Source organism: Triticum urartu, unplaced genomic scaffold (genome assembly GCF_056163025.1).
Source record: "Triticum urartu cultivar PI428250 unplaced genomic scaffold, HENAU_Tu73 scaffold2, whole genome shotgun sequence".
In the NCBI taxonomy this organism is placed as follows: Eukaryota; Viridiplantae; Streptophyta; class Magnoliopsida; order Poales; family Poaceae; genus Triticum; species Triticum urartu.
Genome location: NW_028260368.1, coordinates 5,474,464 through 5,487,711, shown reverse-complemented (window position 1 = coordinate 5,487,711; position 13,248 = coordinate 5,474,464). Strand labels below are relative to the sequence as shown.

At 35.2% G+C, this 13,248-nt stretch overlaps 3 non-coding genes across 3 annotated transcripts; 2 read left to right on the top strand and 1 right to left on the bottom strand.

Annotated features, from left to right (window-relative positions):
- The first annotated feature begins 3,101 nt into the window (after positions 1-3,101).
- On the top strand, positions 3,102-3,188 carry TRNAS-GGA (transfer RNA serine (anticodon GGA)). The gene has a single exon. It is a non-coding gene; the product is annotated as a tRNA-Ser (tRNA).
- Positions 3,189-4,409: 1,221 nt separating this feature from the next.
- On the bottom strand, positions 4,410-4,482 carry TRNAT-UGU (transfer RNA threonine (anticodon UGU)). The gene has a single exon. It is a non-coding gene; the product is annotated as a tRNA-Thr (tRNA).
- Positions 4,483-6,148: 1,666 nt separating this feature from the next.
- TRNAF-GAA (transfer RNA phenylalanine (anticodon GAA)) lies at positions 6,149-6,221 on the top strand. Its single transcript has one exon. It is a non-coding gene; the product is annotated as a tRNA-Phe (tRNA).
- Positions 6,222-13,248: the final 7,027 nt, after the last annotated feature.

Genomic DNA, 13,248 nt, shown 5'->3' with positions numbered 1-13,248 from the left:
TGAAGTCAATCCGAGGCAAGTGTTCGGGTCTATTATGACATAAAGATTAGGTGCCTAACGGACATTGTTTATCTTGAAAAACAAATATTTCTCGACGTAAGAAAAAAAATCTTTTTTATTTTTAATTTAAGAAACTAGTGTATTTTTTTTGAGGGCATAAGCTCCTATCTATATCTACTTTCCTTGAGCATAATATAGGGTTTTTTATTTGATTCTAAATTCCAAGATAACTCATTAGAATTATTAATAAGATGGTCCTAATATATTAGCAATATTTAGATTGCCCCCTCTTTTTATTCACTTTATTACTTCTATTCTAGACCCTATCCCTATGGTTTATTCTTATGAAATATCATATAAAATAGAAGGTATAAGAAATGGATATAATGAAATTCTTGATTCGATCTTACGACCTAATTTATTTGATTAATGGATCAACAACCAAACCACCCATTTTATGAAAAAGAAGGAGCATGGTCTTATTCAAATTCAAAGCGCTTCGTAATCTTCAACCAGTTCTGTGCTTCAATATAATTTCCCGGAGTAAGCGCTATAGCTTGTTTCCAATATTCAGCAGCTTGATCAAACCAAGCTTCCGCAATTTCCGAATCACCCTGTAGAATGGCCTGTTCTCCTCGGTCGGAATAGGAAGTTCCTTCCCTTAGAACCGTACTTGAGAGTTTCCTACCTCATACGGCTCAGAAATTGCTATCTGAATTTCCCCTATCTTAACTGAATTCGATTTATCAAAAATCGATCCAATTTGTTCTTGGGGTTAAGCAGAAGAAATTAATTACCTAAGTTTCAAACCCTAATTTTTATCAATAATCAGTTTGATCTTTTTTCCCACCTTCAGAAGAATGAAGCATAGATAGATATAGAGCCTTCGTTCAAATTTTCTGAGAGGTAACTATCCCGGTTTTCATATATGAAATCTCTATAGAATCCTTGAAAAAGACTTTTTTCATAAGAAAGAAAAAAGAACTTACTATCTTTGGGATCTGATACTACACCGCTGCTTAATCCCTTAGTGGATCGGCTCTATTACATAAGCGGATTCCTAAATTTTGCCCCATATCATGGGATAAGTAAGCAGTTTTTTTTAGTTGTATCGACCCAGTCGCTCACTAATTGATCTTTACGGTGCTTTCTCTATCAATTTGAGAAACTTTATCCATAGAGTAGTAGTATAGGCCATACTTTCTTCGTTTTTTGATTCTCGTGAAGTGTCCTTCCTTCCTACAGCTGATAGGGAAAAATCGTTGTTTTTACGATCCCTATGTAGAAAGCCCTTTTTTTCTAGTATTTACTAGAAAATTTGATCCTCTCTTTTTTTTTTTTCTTTCTATAGTGGAGATAGTCGCACGTAATGACAGATCACGGCCATATTATTAAAAGCTTGCGGTAAGAAGGGGTTTCGTTCTAGTGCCCGGAAATAATATTCCAAAGCCTTTGTATGCTCTCCATTGCTTGTGTGTATAAGGCCTATGTTATAGAGTATATAACTTCGATCATAGGGATCGATTTCTAGTCGCGTAGCTTCATAATAATTTTGCAAAGCTTCCGCATAATTTCCTTCGGATTGAGCCAACATCCGTTACGGTCGTTCATTCTATTCAAAAAATCTCCGTTCCAAAACCGTACATGAGGTTTTCATCTCATACGGCTCCTCCCTTCTGTACATAATAGTACTAAGCGAAATAATCTATAGAATCAAAATAGAATTAGTCCCGTCTCATTATGAACCGAAAGGGGCTGGTATTTTTCCAAGAAATCTCTAGCCAACCTTCCCACAAGAGGGTTTTTCTTAACACCAATGAATTCTATTAATGCTAGAGGAAAACGATAGCTCCAATAATTTCTTTGTTCTCAACGCCTCCTATTTAGAGGAATTAGCTACTTCAACGATCTTTGATGGTTATAGGGGTATCCAAAGTACAAACCTGATGGTTGTTTGTTATCCCAACCATTCTTCCCAGCCCTGATACCGATCAGGAAAGGGGTAATTTCTAACAAAGTTTTTCTCTTGTTGATTCCTATTTCTAGGTGTAGTGCTTTTCTCCCCTATGCTGCCTACGGATACTAATAGAGTAGGATTGGCCTGTAATCCATACCATACCATATCCTGTAGGTGTAACCTTTCGCTCAATACTCAAATCTACAATTGAAGTATCTGAAGCCGCATCAATCGAGGATACACGACGGAAGGAATTGTTAGTTCGCCTCACCTTCCCGAAGCGTGGGTTTGTTTGCTTTACAAATTTGGTTCTCTCTATGCCAACCCCCCCTCTCTTTTTCGTAAGACTGAGGTATAGGTAGGGCTAAAAAAAAAGCAAAAAAAAGAGTCAAATCGCACCATCTCTATAATAAGTAAATGCCTTTTTTTCTCCTGAGGTTGTCGGAATTATTCGCAATAAAATATTGGCTACAATTGAGGAGGTCTTATCAATGAAATTTCCATTTCCACGGGATCTAGGCATAATTCCCCAACCCATTCTATATAGAATTGTTTTCATTCCTTCACAAAATAACATAAAAACAAACACATTCGATTCTTATAATTATAAATAGATTGATCCATATGCTCTACTCTAAATCCATATGCTTTAAATGGATAAGAGAGATATGGATTTTCCGCTCAGCTCAAATTGTATCCTTTTCCTTCTGCTTGGACACGAAGAGATATGAAATATTTGACTAAGACTGGATTTCATTCCACTTTCCTATTTCTGAACAACAACTTATGTTATCAACTATTTCGTGTTTTCAAAGTTATTAATTGTCTCATACCCTATTTTTGATTTCGATAGTATGGTGTAGCGTATCTTATGCAAACGGAATTCTAAGGTTTCTTTATTTTATTATGCAATAAGAAGAATTCTTCCATTTTCTTTTTCTTTAGTTGCGGGAAAACCCAAATTAAAACTTTTATTTTATAGCGAGCGCAATTTCTAGTAAAAAATCCTGTATCCTTCCACTTAGATCAAAAGGAATTTTTCCAATAGAACTATGGAACCCCCGAGTGGTTGCGGTTGTACCTGTACTGCAGGAATAAGAAAACTCGCTATTCACTCAGTTTATTTTCCATAATAAGTTATGTAGGAGAGATGGCCGAGCGGTTCAAGGCGTAGCATTGGAACTGCTATGTAGACTTTTGTTTACCGAGGGTTCGAATCCCTCTCTTTCCGTTTTTCTTAATTCATCAACGTTAAGGATCACAATGTATCAAATCAAATAACAATTTTTTCCAGCAATAATATAATATCTTATATTATCTTATTTTGATTTAATAGAAATTAGAAATTCTCTATAGCAAATTACTGTGGTATGTAAAATACACATAGAGGAAAAAAGAAAAAAGGATCCTAATCCTAGGGTTAATCAATTTTAGCTAGTTGATGGGAAAATACAAATTAATGGTAATGGTCTTAGGGCGATTTAGTTCGGGGAAAGGGGAAGGGGAAGAAAATTCTATGAACCTTTCCTTTTTTCGTTAAGTTCAAGTCTGACGAGAGTAATATTCTACAACTAACAACTCATTTATTTTGAGACCGACCCACTTCCTATCTAGGATTTTATTTACTAGTCCTTTATATTCCAACGTGTCAATCGCCAAATGCTTTGGCAATTTCCCCGGGTCCGATGAAGCAATATAATTTTGAACCAGACCTTTTGATCTTTGGTTATCTTTCGTAGTAATAATATCTCGGGGTTTGCAACGAAAACTTGGTATATTGACTATACGACCCATTAACTAAAATATGTCTATGGTTGACTAATTGGCGGGCCCCAGGAATGGTTGAAGCCATACCCAATCGAAAAAGGATATTATCCAAACGCATTTCAAGTAATTGTAGTAAAACCTGGCCTGTTGACCTTTTTGCTTTTCCAGCGATATGTACATATCTAAGTAATTGTCGTTCTGTCAGACCATAATGAAAACGCAATTTCTGTTTTTCTTGAAGACGAATACGATATTGCTCCTTTTTCCCAGAATTGAATTTTTTTTTAAGATTACTTCCGGATTTAGGTGTTTTTCTAGTGAGTCCTGGTAAAGCTCCCAGACGGCGTATTTTTTTTAAACGAGGTCCTCGATAACGGGACATGAAGACTCCTTTTTTTATTTTATTGAAATTTCATTTTACACAATTAATTTCATTGTATTTACATTACAGAATACATCGAAATTAAAACTGAATTAAACTACAGGATAAACAGAGTAAAATCAACTAAAGTACCCCAAAAAATGGAATTTCATCAAAATCTTTTTTTTTTTGTATATATATTATTTATTTTATTGTTTTGTATCTAGCAAAATTGTAAGGTAAAAAACATAAAAGATCCTGGATTCTCCATTTAATTCGGAAAAAAAGAGATTCTTGTTCGTAGAACATCGATAGAGAAAAAAAAGCCGACTATCGGATTTGAACCGATGACCCTCGCATTACAAATGCGATGCTCTAACCTCTGAGCTAAGTGGGCTTACATAACGGAAATAGTGTAACAAATAGAAATAGGTATAGTATAGGAAATCCGTAAAATCTCAGATATTAGTTATTAATCTTAGCTATTAACTAGTTCTAAATTTGAAGTTATACTTATAAAAATAAAAAAATACTAAAACTTCTTAAAGATAAAGTTAGCTTGATATGCTTAACTATAGGATATTAAAAAATAAAATTATAGAATTTATTGGTATTTTCATTCGATCATTATAGACTTTATTATTTGTTAATAATTTGAGGATTAATATTTCACTAAGGGGAACATAGAGTCAGAGTAAATAAAATTGCTAATTCTGATTAGAAAAAAAGAATAAATATCAAGCGTTATAGTATAATTTTGAATACTATAAAAAAGTAAGACGGGAGGTGGGGGAGATAAAAACTTTTGGATATATTGATTCGGATTGAATTGCAAATACATCAAGGATAGAATCAATTCAATTCTGAATTGCAATAAGCAAGCGAGGTCTCTCAAATAGAGTCGAACTGAACTGCTAGACTACGTTGAGTGATGAACTCAATGATTCAAAAAAAAAACTAAGAGATGGATGAAATTACACAAGGAATCCTGGTCTCAAAGAAGAGGGAAATGGGGATATGGCGAAATCGGTAGACGCTACGGACTTGATTGTATTGAGCCTTGGTATGGAAACCTGCTAAGTGGTAACTTCCAAATTCAGAGAAACCCTGGAATTAAAAAAGGGCAATCCTGAGCCAAATCCGTGTTTTGAGAAAACAAGGGGTTCTCGAACTAGAATACAAAGGAAAAGGATAGGTGCAGAGACTCAATGGAAGCTGTTCTAACGAATCGAGTTAATTACGTTGTGTTGTTAGTGGAATTCCTTCTAGTTCTAAATTAGAGAAAGAGGGGTTTTATACCTTATACATTTAATAAACACGTATAGATACTGACATAGCAAACGATTAATCACAGAACTCATATTATATTCTAATTATAATATAGGTTCTTTATCTTTTTTAAAATGAAATTAGAAATGATAATGATTATGAAATAAAAAACTCATATCATAATTTTTTTTTTTCATTATTGTGAATCCACTCCAATCGAATATTGAATAATCAAATTCTTCAATTAAAATTCAAAGTTTTCGAGATCTTTAAAAAAGTGGATTAATCGGACGAGGACAAAGAGAGAGTCCCATTCTACATGTCAATACTGACAACAATGAAATTTCTAGTAAAAGGAAAATCCGTCGACTTTATAAGTTGTGAGGGTTCAAGTCCCTCTATCCCCAAATCCTCTTTTATTCCCTAACTATACTATATTATTATTATTTATCCTCTTTTTTTTTTTCTTTTTATCAATGCACTTTTTTTTCTTTTTATCAATGCAATGGGTTTAAGATTCATTAGCTTTCTCATTCTACTCTTTCACAAAGGAATGCGAAGAGAACTCAATGGATCTTATCCTATTCATTGAATAGATTTCTTTTTTATTAGAGTATCGGCAAGAAATCTTGGTTATTCACTCTATTTTTAAGTTTTATTTAAGTAAACCATGCACAATGCATAGGACTACCCCCCCCATTTTCAAATTTAAAATTTGAAATACTTTAATTAATTTTTAGTCCTTTTAATTGACATAGATACAAATACTCTACTAGGATGATGCACAAGAAAAGGTCAGGATAGCTCAGTTGGTAGAGCAGAGGACTGAAAATCCTCGTGTCACCAGTTCAAATCTGGTTCCTGGCAGAGAAAAAAAAAAAAAAGATCCACCGAATAGGTATTGATCCAAATACCTCGAGATGGATTGTGATACATATTCATTAATAATATTTATTCATCTAAGTGGATAAATCTATAATATAAATATAGAGGCACTTCTTTTTCTTTTTAAAGAAGTTTTAAAATATATCTTTTCTTTATGATAAAGAAGGGGGTGAGATTCCCCTTTATTTTTTTGCGTTTCTTAATTTTGTATTCCGCTATTCCGACGAATATTTTTTTAGTCTTGCTTATCTTTATCTTATCTTATTTTCCTAGTTGTGCTAAGTAATGTGCGCGGTACAAAGTTCCTGGTAGAGAACTTCTTTGAGTCATCCTATTTTTCTGTTCATATGAAGGAAATTAATATGCGATTTTCAAAATAGGGGAATCCAAATGAAACCCTTTTTTTGCTCAGTCTATCTGGAATGCTTTTGTATAATTAGGAATTAATTATAAATAGGTATTCCGTTTCATCTAGGAAAAGAACCTAAAAATATTCCTTGACTTGAATAAAATCTGGAGTTGTGTTGTATAAGTGAGCATGAATTTCTTATCATTCAATGAGCATCTTGTATTTCATAAAAATTGGGGGTTATATAATCCTTACGTAAGGGCCAGCCTATCCAACTTTCAGGCATTAGGATACGTTTAAGGCGCGGATGATTATCATAAGAGATTCCCACCATATCATAAGATTCGCGTTCTTGAAAATCGGCACTTCTCCAAATCCAGAAGACAGACGGAATTCTAGGATTATCCTTTTGGGCAAAGACTTTTATGCAGACTTCTTCTGGATTATCTATACCATATTGTATTCTCGTAAGATGATACACGCTAGCTAAAGATCCACCGGGTGCTACATCATAAGCACATTGGGAGCGTAAATAATTGTAACCATATACATATAAAATGACAGCAATGGAATCCCAATCCCCTGCTTTTATTTGTAAAGTCTCTATTCCTCGGTGATCAAAGCCCAAAGATCTATGAACCACCTCATGTTTGACTAGCCAATTAGATAACCAACCCTGCTGCATTGTCTTCATCTCTCCCTCTTTGTATAAATATTTCACATTTCGGATGCAAGTTTGAAAGATTGCCCTGCTTTTTATTTTTCTACACAAAAGAGCCCCTCTCCTAATTCACTAATTTGTAGGAAGGTACTGAACTTTTGGATTTGAAAAAAGTTTCAGAAGATATATCTAATGTAGATGGTGATTGATAGAGCAATTCTTGCTCATAAGTTCCTGTATGAGTACTGCGCCTAACATAAAGCTTGTGACTGGTAGTAAAACATCTATTTTTATTTTGAGATAGAGTTTGATCCTCAACTATTTCTCGCGATATCTTCTTACGAAGTTTTGTTAGGGCATCTATAACTGCCTCCGGTTTAGGTGGGCAGCCCGGCAAGTAGACATCCACAGGAATTAACTTATCAACTCCCCGAACAGTACTATAGGAATCCGTACTGAACATTCCCCCTGTAATAGTACAGGCTCCCATAGCAATGACGTATTTTGGTTCAGGCATTTGCTCGTATAATCTCACTAAAGAGGGAGCCATTTTCATTGTTACCGTACCGGCTGTTAAAATTAGGTCTGCTTGCCTAGGACTTGATCTTGGTACCAATCCATAACGATCAAAGTCGAATCGTGAGCCTATTAATGAAGCAAATTCAATGAAACAACAACTGGTACCGTATAGAAGGGGCCATAAACTGGAGAGTCTTGACCAATTCGAAAGATCATTTGGTGTAGTTGAAATAACAGAATTGGAACTTGTTTGGTCAAGTAAGGGAAACTCAATCAAATTCATAACTGTCTCAATAGAATCTTTTCCTTCTTTTTTTTTGTCTAAATATTCAGTTAAGACCATTCCAAGGCTCCTTTTCGCCATGCATAAACTAAACCAACAACTAAGATAAGCACGAAAATCAAAGCTTCGATAAAAACGGATACACCCAATACGTCGAAACTCATTGCCCAAGGGTATAGAAAGACGGTTTCCACATCAAAAACAACAAAAACGAGCGCAAACATATAATAGCGTATTCGGAATTGTACCCAAGCCCCTCCCATGGGTTCTATACCCGATTCATAACTAGAAAGCTTCTCTGGTCCTTCACTAACCGGGGCTAAAAGTCCTGAAATCGAAAATGCCAAAATAGGAATAAGGCTTGCTATTATTAGAAATGTCCAAAAAATATCATATTCGTGAAGCAGAAACATAATGTACTCCCATTAATGTGGAATAGGCGGAACTTAAATTAGTCAATTCAATTCAGCATTGTCAATTTATCCAGAACTTCTCTCTTTTCCTCGGTGAAACAAGAATCTTTTTTGTTCAAACAAAAGCGCTTAGTTTAAGTTTAGCCTTTGTTTCCTCTGTGCTGCATCTTCTTTAAAGATTCATCCAATGGAATCCCAACTCCCTTTCTTTTGGATTTCCATTCTATTTAGATATGGTGTATGTAGATCTAATTCTTATATAAAGAAAACTTTCTCGTTTCACTTTGTCTCGCTTTCTCTAGAATCTCTAGAAAAAAGAATAGCTCTATCCTTTATTTAATATTTAATAATAAAATAATAAGAGACTATTAAATAAAAATGAGAATACTACTAAATTAGAACCTAATTAAGATAGTAGGACTAATCTATGCAGTATAATTAATGAGAAGTAATACTATAAAATAAAAATAAAGAACTCTATTTCAGAACTATGAGACAGAATATTCTGTTTTCTTATTTACTCTTTACTTTATTTTTTCTATTTAAAGTTGATCAATTTACATAATGTATCTATAAACAAAGTAATAAATATACTTAAAACAAAGTAGGAATTCGCAAAATGGATAAAATCATTGCAGTTATTATAGGGAAGTCTAGAGATATCCTATTTGAAGGAGGACGGGATTCAAATCAGGGAAAGGATCCTTTCTTCTATTGATTTGATAGAAATTCGTTTTTCTTTTCCTGTCTGTATGATTTTGATTTTCGATGAATGAGCCTTTGGTAATGCTTTTATCTCTATTCTATGTCGCAGGCGCCTATCCAGTCTATAAACAAATACTAATGAGAAAATGAAAACTATACTAAACTAAAGAAAACATAGGATAGAGATCCTAAAATCTAAAAAAGGGCATATTAGGGCTATACGGATTCGAACCGTAGACCTTCTCGGTAAAACAGATCAAACGGATTATTATCGAAATGATTTGAACTGTTTCAAAGACCCAACATGCATTTTTTTGCATTGGGCTCTTTCATAAACTGATTTAAAGATCAGTTAGTCCACCATAGTTTTTCTTTACGGAAAGATAATGAGATGGCTCCCTGTGCTCTGATTGATTTTTTGTATTATGATCTATCTAGGAGCAATACCAAAGTGTTTCAAAGGAGGATTACCTTGACTTAGGTCTGCCTCCGGTCTAAATTAAATCAACCTAAGTGAAATGGAGTCTCTATCGTTCCACTGCAAGAGTTAACTATGAGACTTCATACACCTTAAAGTTCATAGAACGAAAAGAAGTTTTTTGGAGGCCCTTATCCTCATTACGCCTAGCATTTAGTGGGCTGGATATTTACCTTATCAACTAGCAAATCCATAAGGGTTCTATTTGATTAGGCACCTGAATTGGCACCTGAATCGGACTGAACCGACTGTTTGTCAGGCTACTGTTCTCCTATTCTCTCGAATCTATGAAGTAAGACATTGATTTTGCAATAAGATCGATTATGTTCATTGCATAATAAGCTCCTTTGAAAAGCATTGGCGCACGTGTAAACGAGTTGCTCTACCGAACTGAGCTATAGCCCTTATCAGAGATATCTTAACATATAGATAATTTCTTGTCAAGATGAATATTTTCTAATGCCAGAGGATACCCCTTTGATCTGTATCTGTTTAGTATTTAGTTTAGTATTTAGTATATAACAGACCAATAACAGAGCGGTATTGCTTAGAAAAGGGATTCAATATATAATCGATCGAAGTAATGGGTCTTCCTTTGTGGTGATAAATTGCCTACTTAACTCAGTGGTTAGAGTATTGCTTTCATACGGCGGGAGTCATTGGTTCAAATCCAATAGTAGGTAAGTAGGTAGAAAAATTACTAGATAGCATTGGACTTACTTCGCTTCGCTATCTAATAACTTTTTCTACCCCTCTTCCCTTTTTCTTTGTATCAACTATAAACCACTGGATTGTCTTCAATTGGATGGGGGAATCCAATTGACAGCCTCGATTCGTATCCTAGCTCGTCTGAGAGCGAGCTTCGCTTCAACCAAATCTTTCGTACCCTCAGCTTTACTCAAGTTAGCTTCGGCTATTTCAAGTGCCTTTTGAGCTTCTTCCGGATCAATATCACTACCCAGTTCCGCATCATTTCCTAAAATGATGATCTCATTATTAACTATTCTCGCAAAACCGCTCCACAGAATCGCTGTTAACCATTGGTCGTTGAGGAGGCGTATTCTCAAAGGACCCATATCTACTGCTGTGTTAATGGGGGCGTGGTTTGGTAATACGCCAATTTGGCCACTATTAGTGGATAAAATGATTTCTTTCACTTCACAATCCCAAATAATTCGCTTAGGAGTCAGTACATAAAGATTTAATTTCATTTCTTCGATTTGTTCTCCTCTTCTAAGGTTATAGCTTTCGTGCTAGCTTCATCGATGTTACCCACCAAATAAAAAGCCTGTTCAGGTAGGCCGTCTAATTCTCCGGAAAGGATTAGTTGAAATCCCCTAATAGTTTCCGCAAGAGCAACATACTTTCCTGGAGAACCAGTAAAAACTTCTGCCACAAAGAACGGTTGTGATAAGAAACGCTCAATTTTTCTTGCTCTTGCTACAGTTAAACGATCCTCTTCCGATAATTCATCCAAGCCAAGAATTGCGATAATGTCCTGAAGTTCTTTGTAACGTTGTAAAGTTTCCTTAACTCTTTGCGCAGTTTCATAATGTTCGTTGCCAACGATCCGAGGCTGTAACATAGTCGAGGTTGAATCTAAAGGATCTACTGCTGGATAAATACCCTTGGAAGCTAATCCTCTGGAAAGTACGGTAGTAGCATCCAAATGTGCAAATGTTGTGGCAGGGGCAGGGTCGGTCAAATCGTCTGCAGGTACATAAACTGCTTGAATCGAAGTTATAGATCCCTTTTTAGTAGAAGCAATTCTTTCTTGCAAAGAACCCATTTCTGTACTAAGAGTAGGTTGATAACCCACTGCGGAGGGCATTCTCCCTAATAAAGCGGATACCTCTGATCCTGCTTGAACAAAACGAAAGATATTATCGATAAATAAAAGCACGTCTTGCTTATTAACATCTCGGAAATATTCCGCCATAGTTAGGGCAGTTAAACCAACTCTCATACGAGCTCCCGGTGGTTCATTCATTTGGCCATAGACTAGAGCTACCTTTGATTCCTCAATATTTTTTTCATTAATTACTCCGGATTCCTTCATTTCCATATAAAGATCATTTCCTTCACGAGTCCGTTCCCCTACTCCACCGAATACGGATACGCCCCCATGAGCTTTAGCAATGTTATTGATTAATTCCATGATCAGTACTGTTTTACCTACTCCAGCCCCCCCAAATAGTCCTATTTTTCCTCCACGTCGATAAGGAGCTAAAAGATCGACGACCTTAATACCTGTTTCAAAGATGGATAATTTCGTATCTAACTCGATAAAGGCAGGCGCAGATCTATGAATAGGGAACGTTGCACTACTATCTACAGGACCCAAATTGTCAACAGGCTCCCCAAGAACGTTGAAAATTCGTCCGAGAGTAGCTCCACCGACCGGAACACTGAGAGGAGCTCCCGTGTCAATCACTTCCATTCCTCTCATCAACCCGTCCGTAGCACTCATAGCTACAGCTCTAACTCGATTATTTCCTAATAATTGTTGTACCTCACAAGTCACATTAATTTGCTTATCGGCAGTGTCTCTACTCTGGACTACCAAAGCGTTATAAATATAAGGTAACTTGCCTGGGGGAAAAGTGACATCCAGCACGGGTCCAATAATTTGATCGATACGACCTGTACTTTTTTCTTCAATTGTGGAAACCCCGGGAGGAGAAGTAGTAGGATTGGTTCTCATAATTATCACATAATTAAAAAAAAGGAATTTGTCGAAATTTTTCTTTTTTTATTGTTGAATAATGCCAAATCAAATCAAAAAAAATCCAAAAGTAAAAAGGAAATGAATTAGTTAATTCAATAAGAGAGAAAAGGGGACCAGGACTTGATTTCGTTGCCCAAGCGAATCCCATTCAATCGTTTACTCATGGAATGAGTCCATTGGAAAGTTCAATCAATCTTTTTTTTCATATACATTTTGCCTTTTGTGGAGGATCTGTGCCTACTCTACTTTCCTATCTAGGACTTCGATATACAAAATATATACTACTGTGAAGCATAGATTGCTGTCAACAAAGAATTTTATTAGTATTTAGTTAGGTATTTGCATTCAAAATAAGAAAAGAGAACTATTAAGAACTTGTAAAATAAGGATTAGGAATTAATTTGGGTTGCGCTATATCTATCAAAGAGTATACAATAATTATGGATTTGGTAAATCAAATCCATGGTTTAATAACGAACCGTGTTAACTTACCATAACAACAACTCAATTCCTATCGAATTCCTATATTGGAATTCCTATAGGATAGAACATACACAGGGTGTACGCATTATATATGAATGAAACATATTCATTAACCTAAGCATGCCCTCAATTTTCTTTAATGAGTTGATATTATATTAATTGAATATCCTTTTTGTTTTACGAGATTTTTGCTAAAGTTTCATTTACGCCTAATTAACATCGAGTAGACCCTGTTATTGTGAGAATTCTTAATTCAAGAGTTATAGGGAGGGACTTATGTCACCACAAACAGAAACTAAAGCAGGTGTTGGATTTCAAGCTGGTGTTAAAGATTATAAATTGACTTACTACACCCCAGAGTATGAAACTAAGGATACTGATATCTTGGCA